The following is a 12,587-nucleotide window of genomic DNA, read 5'->3' on the forward strand; positions in this document are numbered from 1 at the left end:
ATAGAGAGATTGATAACAGATGATGAGAGTAATTAGATAAAGGGGTGGAAGGGAGGAGAGGAAGAGGAGGTAGAATAAAGGAGTGTGAAGAAAGATGAAGATAATTAGAGTAATAAGAGAGAGTATGTAATAAGATAAAGCCAATAGGATGGATGGAAGGGAAGGAGGAGGAAGAGAAGGGGAATTAAGGAAGACTTGTCGTAAGATAAATAGAGATAAGGGAGGAGAGTGAAACAGAGATAATTAGATTAAAATGACGAGAGATGAGGAAGGGAAGAGAGAGAGAGAAAACAAAGGTGGCTTGAGAAGGAGGGTAAACTGAAAGGCAGGGATAGGACAGTGGGAGAGAGAGAGAGAGATGGGGATAAAGAAAGATACATAGAGAGAGAGACAACCATTCAATCAGTCACAGCATCATCTATTCTTCCCTTCCCCCTTCTTCCCCCTCCACCTCCCTCCCCTCCACCTTCCCCCCTGTGCCAGTTTTAACACATCACACTTCAGTATCTTTTTAACAATAAGAATATAATGTAATGTTGGTATCTCTATATATAGATTCAAGGTTCGCTCACCACACCACTACCACGAGACTGCCTTGGGTGTGTGTGTGATTGAATGCATGTGTCATGTATGTATGTGTCATTGTCTATGTATGTGTCATGTATGTATGTATGGGTGAGAGTTTGACTAGGTGTGTGTACCTTATATAGTGTATGTCTGTCTGTCTGATTGGGTGACTGACTAAGTGTGTGTGTGTACGTCTCTATATGTTTGGGTGACTGTTGGACTAAGTGTGTGTGTGTGTATGTACAGCAGGTTTGAGAGAGTGACTGTGTGTGTGTGTGAGTCAGCCAGTCAGCGGTTCTTGTGGGGAGGTGGTCCAACACTGTCAGGTTTTAACGGTAAATAATCAGCTCCTATTGTCTGTGTCTTTCCGGATTCCTTACTTGTGCTGTTACTTTCCCCCACTTTACTTTCTGTTACTTTCCTTCCTTACTTTGTTACTTTATGTCCTACGTTTGTTTGTTACTTTCCCTCCTTACTCTGTTACTTTATGCTTTTTTTTTTCTTGATACTTTCCTTCCTTACTACGTTACTTTCCTTCCTTACTTTCTTCCCTCACTTCGTTACTTTATGCCCTAACTTTGTTTGTTACTTTCCCTCCTTACTTTCTGCTACTTTATACCTTAATTTTGTGCTACTTTCCTTCCTCTACTTTGTTACTTTCTCTCTCTACTCCCCCCTACCCATTCTGTTACGTCTTCCCCTTATCTCTTTAATTCTTACTCTCTCTCTCTCCTTCACAATCACCCTCCCACACTCCTTCACCTCCCCACCTCCCCCTCCACCTCCCACACCTCCCACCTCCCACACTCCCTCACCCTCCCACACCCCCTCACCTCCCACCTCCCTCCCACACTCCCTCCCACCTCCTCACCCCTCCCTCCCCGCCAAAGTGATTCATGCACTTGTTATGAAGTTAAGGATCACAGGTTAAGTGTACCTGACTCACCACTGTATACCTGTACCGTCTCTATGAATCTACCTGACACTTACCTGAGGGTGGGGAGGAGAGGAGAGAGTGAGAAGGGAGGGTAGAAAATAGAGTGAAAGGGGAGATGGGAGAGAGAGAGAGATAAAAGTAAGATGATAAATAAAAGAGAGGGAGAGAAGGGTGAAGCGGCATGTGTAGGAGAGGGGAGAGAGTGAGGGAGGGGGAGGTGACGCAGGTAGGGAGGAAGGGGAGAGTGGGGGAAGGGGGGGTGGAAGGAAGGAAGAGAAAGATGGAGAGACGGAGGAGGAGGAGGAAAGAGTGTGGATGGCAACGAGGTGGAGAAGAGAAGAAAGGAAGGCTAAATAAAAGATAATTGCAATATTGTTAACATTTTGGCAACATAGTTAAACTTATTGCAATATACACTTAAGAAAATTGCAACACGAAAACATTCCAAAGTAGAGGAGTAATTTGCAACGTGTAGATAATTATTGCAACATTTTTATAGACGGATGTTGCAAACGAGAGGAAAATAGCAACATGCAAAAGAGGGTGAGGTGATGATGGTAGTAATTACAGCACTTTGGCGGGGCGCTCACCTGCCCTCACCTGTCATTAACTACCCTCACCTGTTCTTATCTGTCCTTACCTGCTCTCACCTGGGTTATATACAGTCCCCTGTATTGTAACACCCAAGGGCCTTCTCTCTCTCTCTCTCTCTCTCTCTCTCTCAGGAGATGACTCAACCTGCCTGACCTTGACGACACACCACACACAACATTAACCGCACGAGTTGGTCAGGTATTCGCGGTGTTTTACTTGTGATTAACACGCTACAGGTGAGATGCTGGGGAGGGGGTAGTTCTTCATTCTTCCTTCCATATTCATTCAGGAGGAGAAGGAAAAGTGTGTGTGTCAGCCAGTACTCCAATACGTGACACCTGGGCTCTATACCTGTCACCGCTAATTAACTCTCCCAGGTGTATGCACAGGTAATAGGGTCATCAAAAGAATATCCAATTTAAGTCCCTCCTTCTTCCTCCCTCCTTCTCCTCTCCTTCCAATCATCCCTCCCCCCTTCTGTTTCTGTGTGTTGCTGCTACCGTGAAGAAATGAAGAGTAATTCATTAAAACTCAGTTTGTTATTATTTAAGGTGATTTTCTGTAATTACAGGTGGGGAGTGTGTGTGTCCTACAGGGTGGTGCGCTTGGTTCCTCCTTCCTTCCTTCCCTTTCTTCCTTACCTCCTTTCTGCTTTCTATGCCCACTATCCCTTCCCTCCTCCTTCCCCTGCCCTCCTGTTGTAGAAGCAGCCTCATTGATTGGACTCTGACGTTGGAGTGCCACGCCCCCCTCCAGCCCTCCTTCCAGCCCTCCACAGGCACAGGCGTACAGACAAACTGCTATCTAACAACCCCTCCCCTCCTTTCCCCCACCTTACAGATGACAGCCGCCCCTCCCCTTGACAGACACTTTACCCCCTCACCCCTCCCAGTGGACATAATAGACCAAATATTAACATCCATGCGAGTGAACTGGACAAAATACTCCCTGGACAAATCTCTTAGACGGACAAAATTCTCTCTGAAGATAGATTTCCCTTCCTCCCCATTGGACGAAACCGGGGGGGGGGGGTAAATGAACCTAAAACCTAACCTACCCCAACCCAACCACAACCCACCCCCAAACCCGCTAAGATAACCCATTGGACCCCACGTCACAATAAGGTTAAGTTAAGGTATTATTAAAGCCTTGGTACCACGTGGGATAACCTGGTCAGGGAGGTGGGACACTGGCTGGCTGCTAGAAGGTATAATGAGACAAATTCACAGAGAAGAGGATTATATATATATATACTTCATTTTTAGTCCATATAACACGCGGACTTTCAAGTATACATGGTACCTCGTGTTTCATACCAGCTGGATTCGGTAAAATGCTACTGACATCCACATAAGCGGCAAGGGGCAGTTCCCAGTGGGAGGTTCACGGCGCCATCAGCTCGATGCACAGGCTTTGTGTGAAATATAACATAGTCTAGAACTGCTTTTAGTGTCCTCGTGGCATGGTCGGTAACGTTCCCTGGTCCCACACAGTAGGTCGAGGGTTCGAGTCTTGGCTGGTGAGGTTTTATATATATATATAGATAGATAGTAGAAATGTAAAGATAGGAAACTTGGGTAGTGTGACCGGGATGTTATTTACGCTGTGTCAACACACTTATCTTCTACGTCAATACACACATCTATTCTTCTCATGGGACAACTTGTCAAACACCCCTTTGATACAACTATTTATTAAGTCACTCAATGACATGGACACATTAATATCATATTATATCGGGGGACTAACACATTACGTCTTACGTTACTCGACACTGACTCTCGGACACAACAGGAATAAATACACTTGCCACAGTAGGTAACTCACCCTAGGGATTGCTCTGACAATGACTCACGTGTACACCTGACGTAGGCCCAGTGGGTGTTGGCTGGGCTCTCGTATGCGGGACTCTGCTTAGCTTGGGGCGTTATGAAGTCTCCTCCCCGACCAGGGGGGAGGGGAGGAGCGTGACTGTGCGAGTGACCAGAATGACCTCTCAATGACCAACCTCTCTGAATGATAGTCGTATGAGGTAAGAATGGAATGAAGGTGGACGGGACTGTAGGGCCTTTATACGGGGTCGGCCCAGCTGGCTCTTGACCCACCAGCCAATTAACACTAAGCTGGTTAGATCTGGGTAGCTGTGGTCATGGTCAGGTGAGGTTGTATGGGCCAGATATTATGTAAATAACATTGATTATGTGTTAAAGGAATATCCTTCCTTCCTTAGGCTTTAGTAAGCCCCTTTATAATATTTATACTGTATATACTTGTCACACTTGCCAGATGCTTCTGGTGTCATTGTACAGGGGTACCTAGTGACAGCACTAGGATCCCGCTTCCTCTATCAAGGAATAAACAATTGAAATTGAGGTTGTAGGTCACCCGGCTAACTCAAGTCATTAGCGGGCGAGGTCAAGTCCCTAGGGTCTTGGGGTGTGTCCACCTGGTATGTTGGGGTACCAGGAGGTCTGTAGTGTACTTGCTGTTATATAAGAACATAAGAAAATAAGGAGTCTGCAATAGACCGGTTGGCCTGTGCATGGCAGCTCCTGTCGAGAGTTACTACCACTCTCTATCATCCATGAATCTATCCAGCCTCCTTTTGAAACTTTCCAACGTTCCCGCACTTACTACAAAGTTGCTAAGCTTGTTCCACTCGTCCACCACCCTATTGGTGAACCAGTTCCTTCCTATCTCCCTCCTAAACCTGTGATGTAATTCTGGGCTGTAAGCTTTGGTCTGATATTCAATCATTACAAAGGACACTGCTACTAGCTCGAGGAGGACATGGGGGTGTGGGACATGTGGGATATTAGGACACGGGAAGAGTGGGACATAGGAAGGAACAATTGGGATATGGGTAGGGTTATTGGACACGGATTGGTAAGGGGAACAAAGACGCAGATTAACGGGACAGAAGAAAGTGTGTGTGTGTGATGTGGACGTCCTTGCTTATCCACCCGTTTGTTGGTTTTGGCGCTGGTGACGAGACCTTCCCCGTTACTGACTTGGTACACACACGCACAGCTCTCTCTCTCTCTCTCGGTACACACACGCACAGCTCTCTCTCTCTCATATGTATTCAGTGCAGCCCTTCATTAAAGAGTCAGTGCCTCTAAACGACCCTGCCTAAACACTCGGTATGAACGCTTCGTATGCAAATTCTTCCTCACTATTACTCTAACACACCATTTAAAGGTTCAATTGCATAGTTCATTTTATGCTTATAGGTGTATGAAGTGCCTTGAGTTTTATATCCTAATTATACCTGTTTATTAATTAAGCTTGTCTCTATACCTGTCAGCTTGAAGGTGTTTATATATGGAAGGTAATGTTATATAATCGTATATAAACACCTGGGGTTATATTAAAGAGCTTTAATATCTCAGGTATGTGTTTTATATATGTATATTAATTAGGCTTAAGTAAATGACTGTAATTACTTCACAGTGAGACATACGTATTACGGGAATTACAGTACAGTATGTCTTGTTTAATTCAGCCATAAATTAGACATTATGCTCTTGTCTAGCTTGTGAATTATTACACACATAGCTAGGGAATTATTACACCTAGCTTGGGAATTATTACACCTAGCTTGGGAATTATTACACGTTTAGCTTGGGAATTATGACACGTTTAGCTTGGGAATTTTAACACCTAGCTTGGGAATTATTATTAAGAGCATAGTGGCTGATTTATGCTCGAGTGTTTATTGACAGTTAGTCGAGGGATAGCCATTCAGAGTGAGAAAATGCTCCAATGTCTGATTTATGAGACATTTTTTCCTGTATGAGAGTTTTAAGAGGGGAAAGGATGGTTTATGGCTGGTTTATAAGACATTAGGTTAGGTTACGAGTTTTAAAGGGGGGAAGGATGGTTTATGGCTGGTTTATGAGACATATTGTAGCCTTACGTGTTTTAAGTTGAAAGAGAAACTGATTTATGTTATTGGTGTCTGATTTATGAGATATTTTTATGATGAATTGCTTTAAATATTTAAGGGTTTTTATTTATTTTTTTTAAGGTTTAAGTAAATGGTTTATGTTTCGGGGTTTAAGTTAATCGTTATTTAGTTATTATTATTGTTGTTTTTATTATTATTATTATTACTATTATTTATTATTATTATTTATTATTATCCATTTTGCTGTCTACCTTAATTCTTCTTTATTGTTTTTCTCTATTCTGTCTATTTATTTATTCTTATTTTATATTTTTATTACCTTTCTATCTTATTTATATTGTCTATATAAATGGAATAAGTGAAAATATCAGGAAGTGATATAGAAATGTTTAATCTTAGCAGTAAATATGTTGTATAATTCAACTAGTAGATGTGGATTAGGAGTAGATGGGTAGTAGGAAGGAGTGTAAAAAGTGGATTGGTGGATGAGTGAGTAAGGAAATGGAGGAGATATATTTCTAGCGTTTGTAAAAGGTAAATTATCTTCTGACAGGGTAAATATATTGCTTGAGTTTTCCCTTTGATTTGTGAAGGCAACAGGGTGTATGTGTGTGTGTGTGTTGTATGTATGTGTGTGTGTGGTGTATGTATGTGGTATGGTGTGTGCGTGTGTGCATCAGACGATTCGGCCACCTGGTACACAGCTCGCGGTCCCACAAGGTCGCTATCCTACCCTGTTTTTTCTCAAGGGTAGAGAGGCGTGGTTTAGGGGGAGCAAGGGGATGGAAGGGGGGCGATTTGATGACCTTTTGATGATATTTGGCCGTGAGAGAGGAGGTGAGGGGAGTTCCTGACCTTTTAAGGATGGGGGAGGGGGAGAGGGTAGTCACCCATCTCGTCTCAGGGTGCGAGTGTGGGACGTAAACGTAATACCAAGACGACTAATTACCTGGCGTAGTAGTTGCGTCAGTCAGCGCTATGTACGGCAACGCTTGACGAACTCACTCACACACACAGACAGACACTCAACAATACCCTGAAATAAAATACGAACGATTAAATAGATTTGGTAATGGCTGAAAGAGAGAAAGTTTTTATGGTGTTTTGTGATATACAGTTTAACTCACCTGTTGAAAAGAGAGGAAGACCCTGTTGGTGGTACTGCTGCTGCTGCTGACGGTGCCACGACGAACAGAAAACTCGGTATTGTCTCTTCAGGGTTTATATACACTGTGGGTAAGGTGTGGGAGGAGTTTGGTGCCTGTGGGGAAGGGGTGTTGTAAGGTCTAGTCAAGGTTTGGGTTTTTGGGAGATATGCTTTTATTTCTCTTTTTTTCTTTTCTTTTTCTTTCTCTCGTCATCAACTATTCCCAGACACTTACAGATACAATAAGGAACCAGTGTAAGGTATTGGAAGTGTATGTATGTATGTATGTCTGTGTATGTCAGGGGGTGAAGGACTCATTAACCACCAGGTGTTATATAAGAGAAGGTGGTTATATGTATTTACCTCGAGATTGATCACCTCTAATTTGTAGGGAACAGGTGTATGGTGGTGGTGGGGGGGGTGTGTTCAGGGATTCTTTGAGGCCATTTGATTTCTGCGACGTAAATTCCTTCTCTTCCCCCCCCCTCCTCCTCCTCCTCCTTGGTCTTCCTCCTCCAATATTGGATAATGAGAGTAATGATGACAATAATTCAACAATTATAGAATCAAATACTAATTGTTTTACGCCCTAATTATATATATTAAATAATTATGAATGAATAAATTTTTTAGTGATAAATGAAAGCTTTAGTGTTCGTGAAAATAACAGTAGTGATGATGATAATGATACTGCTACCACCACAACAGGAATCTCAGGATATGTGTGTAGTGTGTTAGCTCAAGTACTCTTCCATGACTGTACTGGTGTCTCGTTAACCACATTATTATTGCTATTATTATTATTATTATCGGTATTGTTGTTATTAGCCCTCAGAACCTAACCTAACCTAACCATGTGAGGCTCTGGACCACAGGTGTACATCAGGGCTGGTCGTTTCTTGTCTCACAACTGTACCCTGACTTAACGGGACTGCTGGCCGTGGTAACCTCTGTAACATTGTAACTGCGTCTTTGTCCTGGTGGTCGTGGTACATTCTGCAACATTGTAACGACGTCCTATGTCGGGGGTGGGTTTTTTGCTGGTGGTCGTGGTACATTCTACAACATTGTAATGACGTCCTATGGTGGAGGTTAACCGGTAGGAGGTGGGGTGGTGTCATGCTGCCCCCCCCCCCTCCTCCTCCCCCCTCCCCCCCAAAGAACCCGGATTAGTATTCTCAAAGGGTCCTAAAGTTGTTTCAGAACCACCGTAAATTCCTATACTTGTACCGTACTCGTGTTTTTATGATGGTGAGGATAGTGGCTGGTAGTAATGGTTAGGTTAGGTTAGGTGGGGGGGGGGTGGCAGTGGGTACAGTGTAGGGCACCGTACCACAAGGTCATCCCGTGTTGTGTCTGTAGTACCGGTGTTTTTACGTATGGTGACCTTCAACACTCTGGCTGGTTATCTCATGTGTATGTATGAGTGTGTATGTATATATATATATGTTTGTGTATGTATGTATGGATGGATGTATGTATGTATTAAGTAGTCTTATTTATCTGCACCAATGTGTCGAAACTTGGTAAGTGAAGTGTGTGTGTGTGTGTGTGTGTGTGTGTGTGTGTGTGTAAGATCAAGGTATACACATGTCAGGTCATCGTGTGTGCGTGAGACTAGTAATTCCTCATTATTTCACCTGCTGTACTGACCCATTTATGATTGGGCAAGGTGTTTGTTTACTAGTGACGTCACAACCCTTCATATGCCAGCCAAGACCAGCTGATCTTCCTTCCTGGCGTCATGCCATTGATGTGTGTGTGTCTCTCTCTCTCTCTCTCTCTACACACACATATCGTCACACTATAAATTAACCACTGTGGTTACATTGCACCAGCACTTAGCACCCCAGGCCACAAGTTTGTTACCTCACCTGTTTTATGGGGGCAGGTGAGGAATATTTCACAGGTGTTGGGGGTCTTATCTAACCTACAGCCCTAACCTAACTTAACCTACAAACCTAAACTAACCTAACCTACAGACCTAAACTAACCTAACCTACAGCCCTAACCTAACTTAACCTACAGCCCTAACCTAACTTAACCTACAAACCTAAACTAACCTAACCTACAGACCTAAACTAACCTAACCTAACCTACAGACCCAAACTAATTAACCTACAGACCTAACCTAACCAAACCTCCTGTAATCATTGTGTAAAGACTGTAGAAGGTAGTTCAGGTATTTCCGTGGCGTGGTGCTTGAGGTGGCGTGGTACTTCAGGTGTTATCTTGTTATCAGGTTCATTCATCTCTGGGGGCTTTCCATGTGTGTGTGTGTGTGTGTGTGTGTATGGATAAGGATAAGGTAAGATATGCCGCTATATCCTGGTCGACTGATTCTCTCTCTCTCTCTCTCTCTCTCTCTCTCTCTCTCATTTTATTTTACCTTGAGATTAAATATTTAAACATCCTGACGGTAACCTAATTTAAACTGACTTGATCTAACCTAACCTAACATGGGTTAACCTAATCTAATCCTCCCAGGTAGCGTTAGTGTGTTTACTCTTCAGGTTAAGTTCTATTGGTTTAAGTGAAGTGGGTTTAATATTTTTGGCTCCAGAAAGGTAACTCTGAACTCGCCTTAATTATATTTAGCACAACAAGTTAAGTCAAGTTGATCAAATTAGTGGCCAGGGAATGTGATTATTGTAGTGGTGGTGGTGGTAGTAGTGGTGGTGGTGGTAGTAGTAGTAGTGGTGGTGGTAGTGGTGGTGGGCGGTTAGGGGGGTGACACGCACACACACACACACACAGACACACACACACACACACACGAGGTCATCACGTGGGCACTGAGATGAGCTGATGCAACAGGACTCACACCTTGCCTGGATGCAGCTGCTGCTTCTCTCATGGGGCGTTGACACCTTCTACAGTGTTGTTAGAAGGAAGAGTTGTATCGTTGTGCCCTTCGTCAGGTGGTGGGTGGCCCTGAGGTACCCCCAAAACACACACACACCTGTACGTGTCACCATTGCATGACAGTTTCCTCACCAATTATTGTATGACAGTTTCCTGATGACAGCTAACCCTTTGCTGTACTAGGGGGTCGTTGCTCTATTTGGCATCTTTGTGGTGATTTTAATTCTCTCTCTCTCTCTCTCTCTCTCTCTCTCTCATTCATTGTTCCTTGTGCTGTTTGTGAGGGGATAAGGATTCATTTGGTTGATTGGCGTGGGGTGAAGTAATTGAATCAAGATAAAATAAACTGCAGGTGTCTTGATCCTTCCTCAAAAAAATAAATAATAATAATAATAAAAAAAATGTGTCACTGACTAGCTAGCACATGGCAACACACACACACACACGCACACACACCACTTGCCAGGTGCTAGGTAGTTTAAGTTAGTGTGGAGGCAAAACCAACAAAATTACATTGGTGAGGGGAAGGAAGGGGAGGAGGAAGGGGGAGTTTGGGCGAGGAAGGGGAAGGATGGGGAGAGAAAGATGGAAGGAAAAGCTTTTGGAGGAGGGGAGGGGAGAGGAGACACTTGCTCAAAATAACAGTACTGGGTGTAAACTTAGCCTCGACCTTTTGGAAGAACTCACAGCTGACAAATTCAAGGCTGTTGTGTGTTTTGTTCTTGTGATGACTGAACTTTATTATCTCTGCTTTCTCTCCCACACTATCTTTTACCCCTCATTCCTGTCTTTCTCACTACCTTATCTTCCTGTTTCTCACTACTTCATCTTCCTCTTTCTCACTACCTCATATTTCTCTTTCTCATTCTTTCATTCCCAATCTCATCCCACGCTTCTTCATCCCCCTCACCCTCTCACACACATTCCCTAATTAGGTTAAGTTAATAGTGTGTGTGGTTAGATTGAGTTAGGTTAGGTTATGGCCAGGTTAGATTAGACAAGGTTTGGTTAGGTTAGGGTGGTTAATCTTCAGGTGAAATTAATCATCTGGAGAGGCTAATAATCTTCAGGTGATGGTTAATGTTTATATAGGGGGGTACCTCAAGGTTAGGTTGGGTTACCGTAGCTGTTCTGTATATACTTATGGGGAAGAGACGACCTTTCATGATTTGTTATATTATTATTGAGACACACAGACACACACACACACACAGAAAAGACACAAACTAAAAAAAGAGAGAACAGACAGAGAGACAAACAAACAGACAGACAGAAAGACAGACAGGCCAAGCTACAGTATACCAGGTCACTCACCGTGCCAACCAGAGCGGCGTAACTCTCATGGCCCGTTGCGTCAGACAGTTCGGGGAGACACGTGATGACCTCATGCTGCTTGTCTAGTGTGTGTGTGTTGCCTCCTGCCCCCTCCCCCCCCCCTCCCTCTCTCTCTCTCTCTTCCTCTTGTTCCTTCCCTTCTTCCACCTCCTGCTTTTTGTTCTCTCTCCTCTCTCTCTCCTAACGTCAGGACACGGGGCAGGAGGGTAACTTGGGTGTGTGTGAAAGGGCAAGTGTTGACATCAGCTGGGAAAGTTACTCACCGACTTTGTCCTGTGTCTGTCTGTCTGTCTGTCTGTGTGTGTGTGTGTGTGTCTGTCTCTGTGTGTGTGTGCGTCTGTCTGTCTGTGCCTGTCTGGCTGTGTGCGTGTGTGTGTCTGTCACAACCTGTTTCCTTTATTTTGATCAAGGCTTTAGTGCTGAAGGTGATGATTTAGGAGCACTAAGTTTGTACTTTGACATTGATTTAACCCTTTGATATTGGCGATGGTTCAGCCTTTGATGACGGTGAACATGTAACCCCAGTGAGCAGTGGTTTAACCCTTTGATAACGATGGTTTAACCCTTTGATGACGGTGGTTTGACCCTTTGATGACGGTGGTTTAACCCTTTGATGACGATGGTTTAACCCTTTGATGACGATGGTTTAACCCTTTGATGACGGTGGTTTGACCCTTTGATGACGATGGTTTAACCCTTTGATGACGGTGGTTTAACCCTTTGATGACGATGGTTTAACCCCTTGACGACGATGGTTTGACCTTTTCAGGAGAATGGTTTGACCCTTTAGAGCAGGAGTAGGGGGTGGTGGTGGTGAAAGAGGAGGAAGAGGTGGAAGAGGAGGAGGTGGTGGAAGATGGTGAGGGGGGAAATGGGGAGAAGGAGAGGTGGGGGGGATAAGTTGGGTGACAATGTTGTACAATATTTATACCAAAACATTGACCATTGCATCAACAGCGGGGTCAGAGGTCAAGGCTTATATTGTACAGGTGGGGCAGAGGTCAAGGCTTATACTGTACAGGTGGGTCAGAGGTCAAGGCTTATATTGTACAGGTGGGGCAGAGGTCAAGGCTTATACTGTACAGGTGGGGCAGAGGTCAAGGCTTATACTGTACAGGTGGGTCAGAGGTCAAGGCTTATACTGTACAGGTGGGGCAGAGGTCAAGGCTTATACTGTACAGGTGGGGAGCAGTGCTGTGATTGGTGATTATGCTCAGGTGATATGTGTGTAA

This window comes from Homarus americanus, unplaced genomic scaffold (assembly GCF_018991925.1).
Source record: "Homarus americanus isolate GMGI-L3 unplaced genomic scaffold, GMGI_Hamer_2.0 scaffold31427, whole genome shotgun sequence".
Taxonomy (NCBI): domain Eukaryota; kingdom Metazoa; phylum Arthropoda; class Malacostraca; order Decapoda; family Nephropidae; genus Homarus; species Homarus americanus.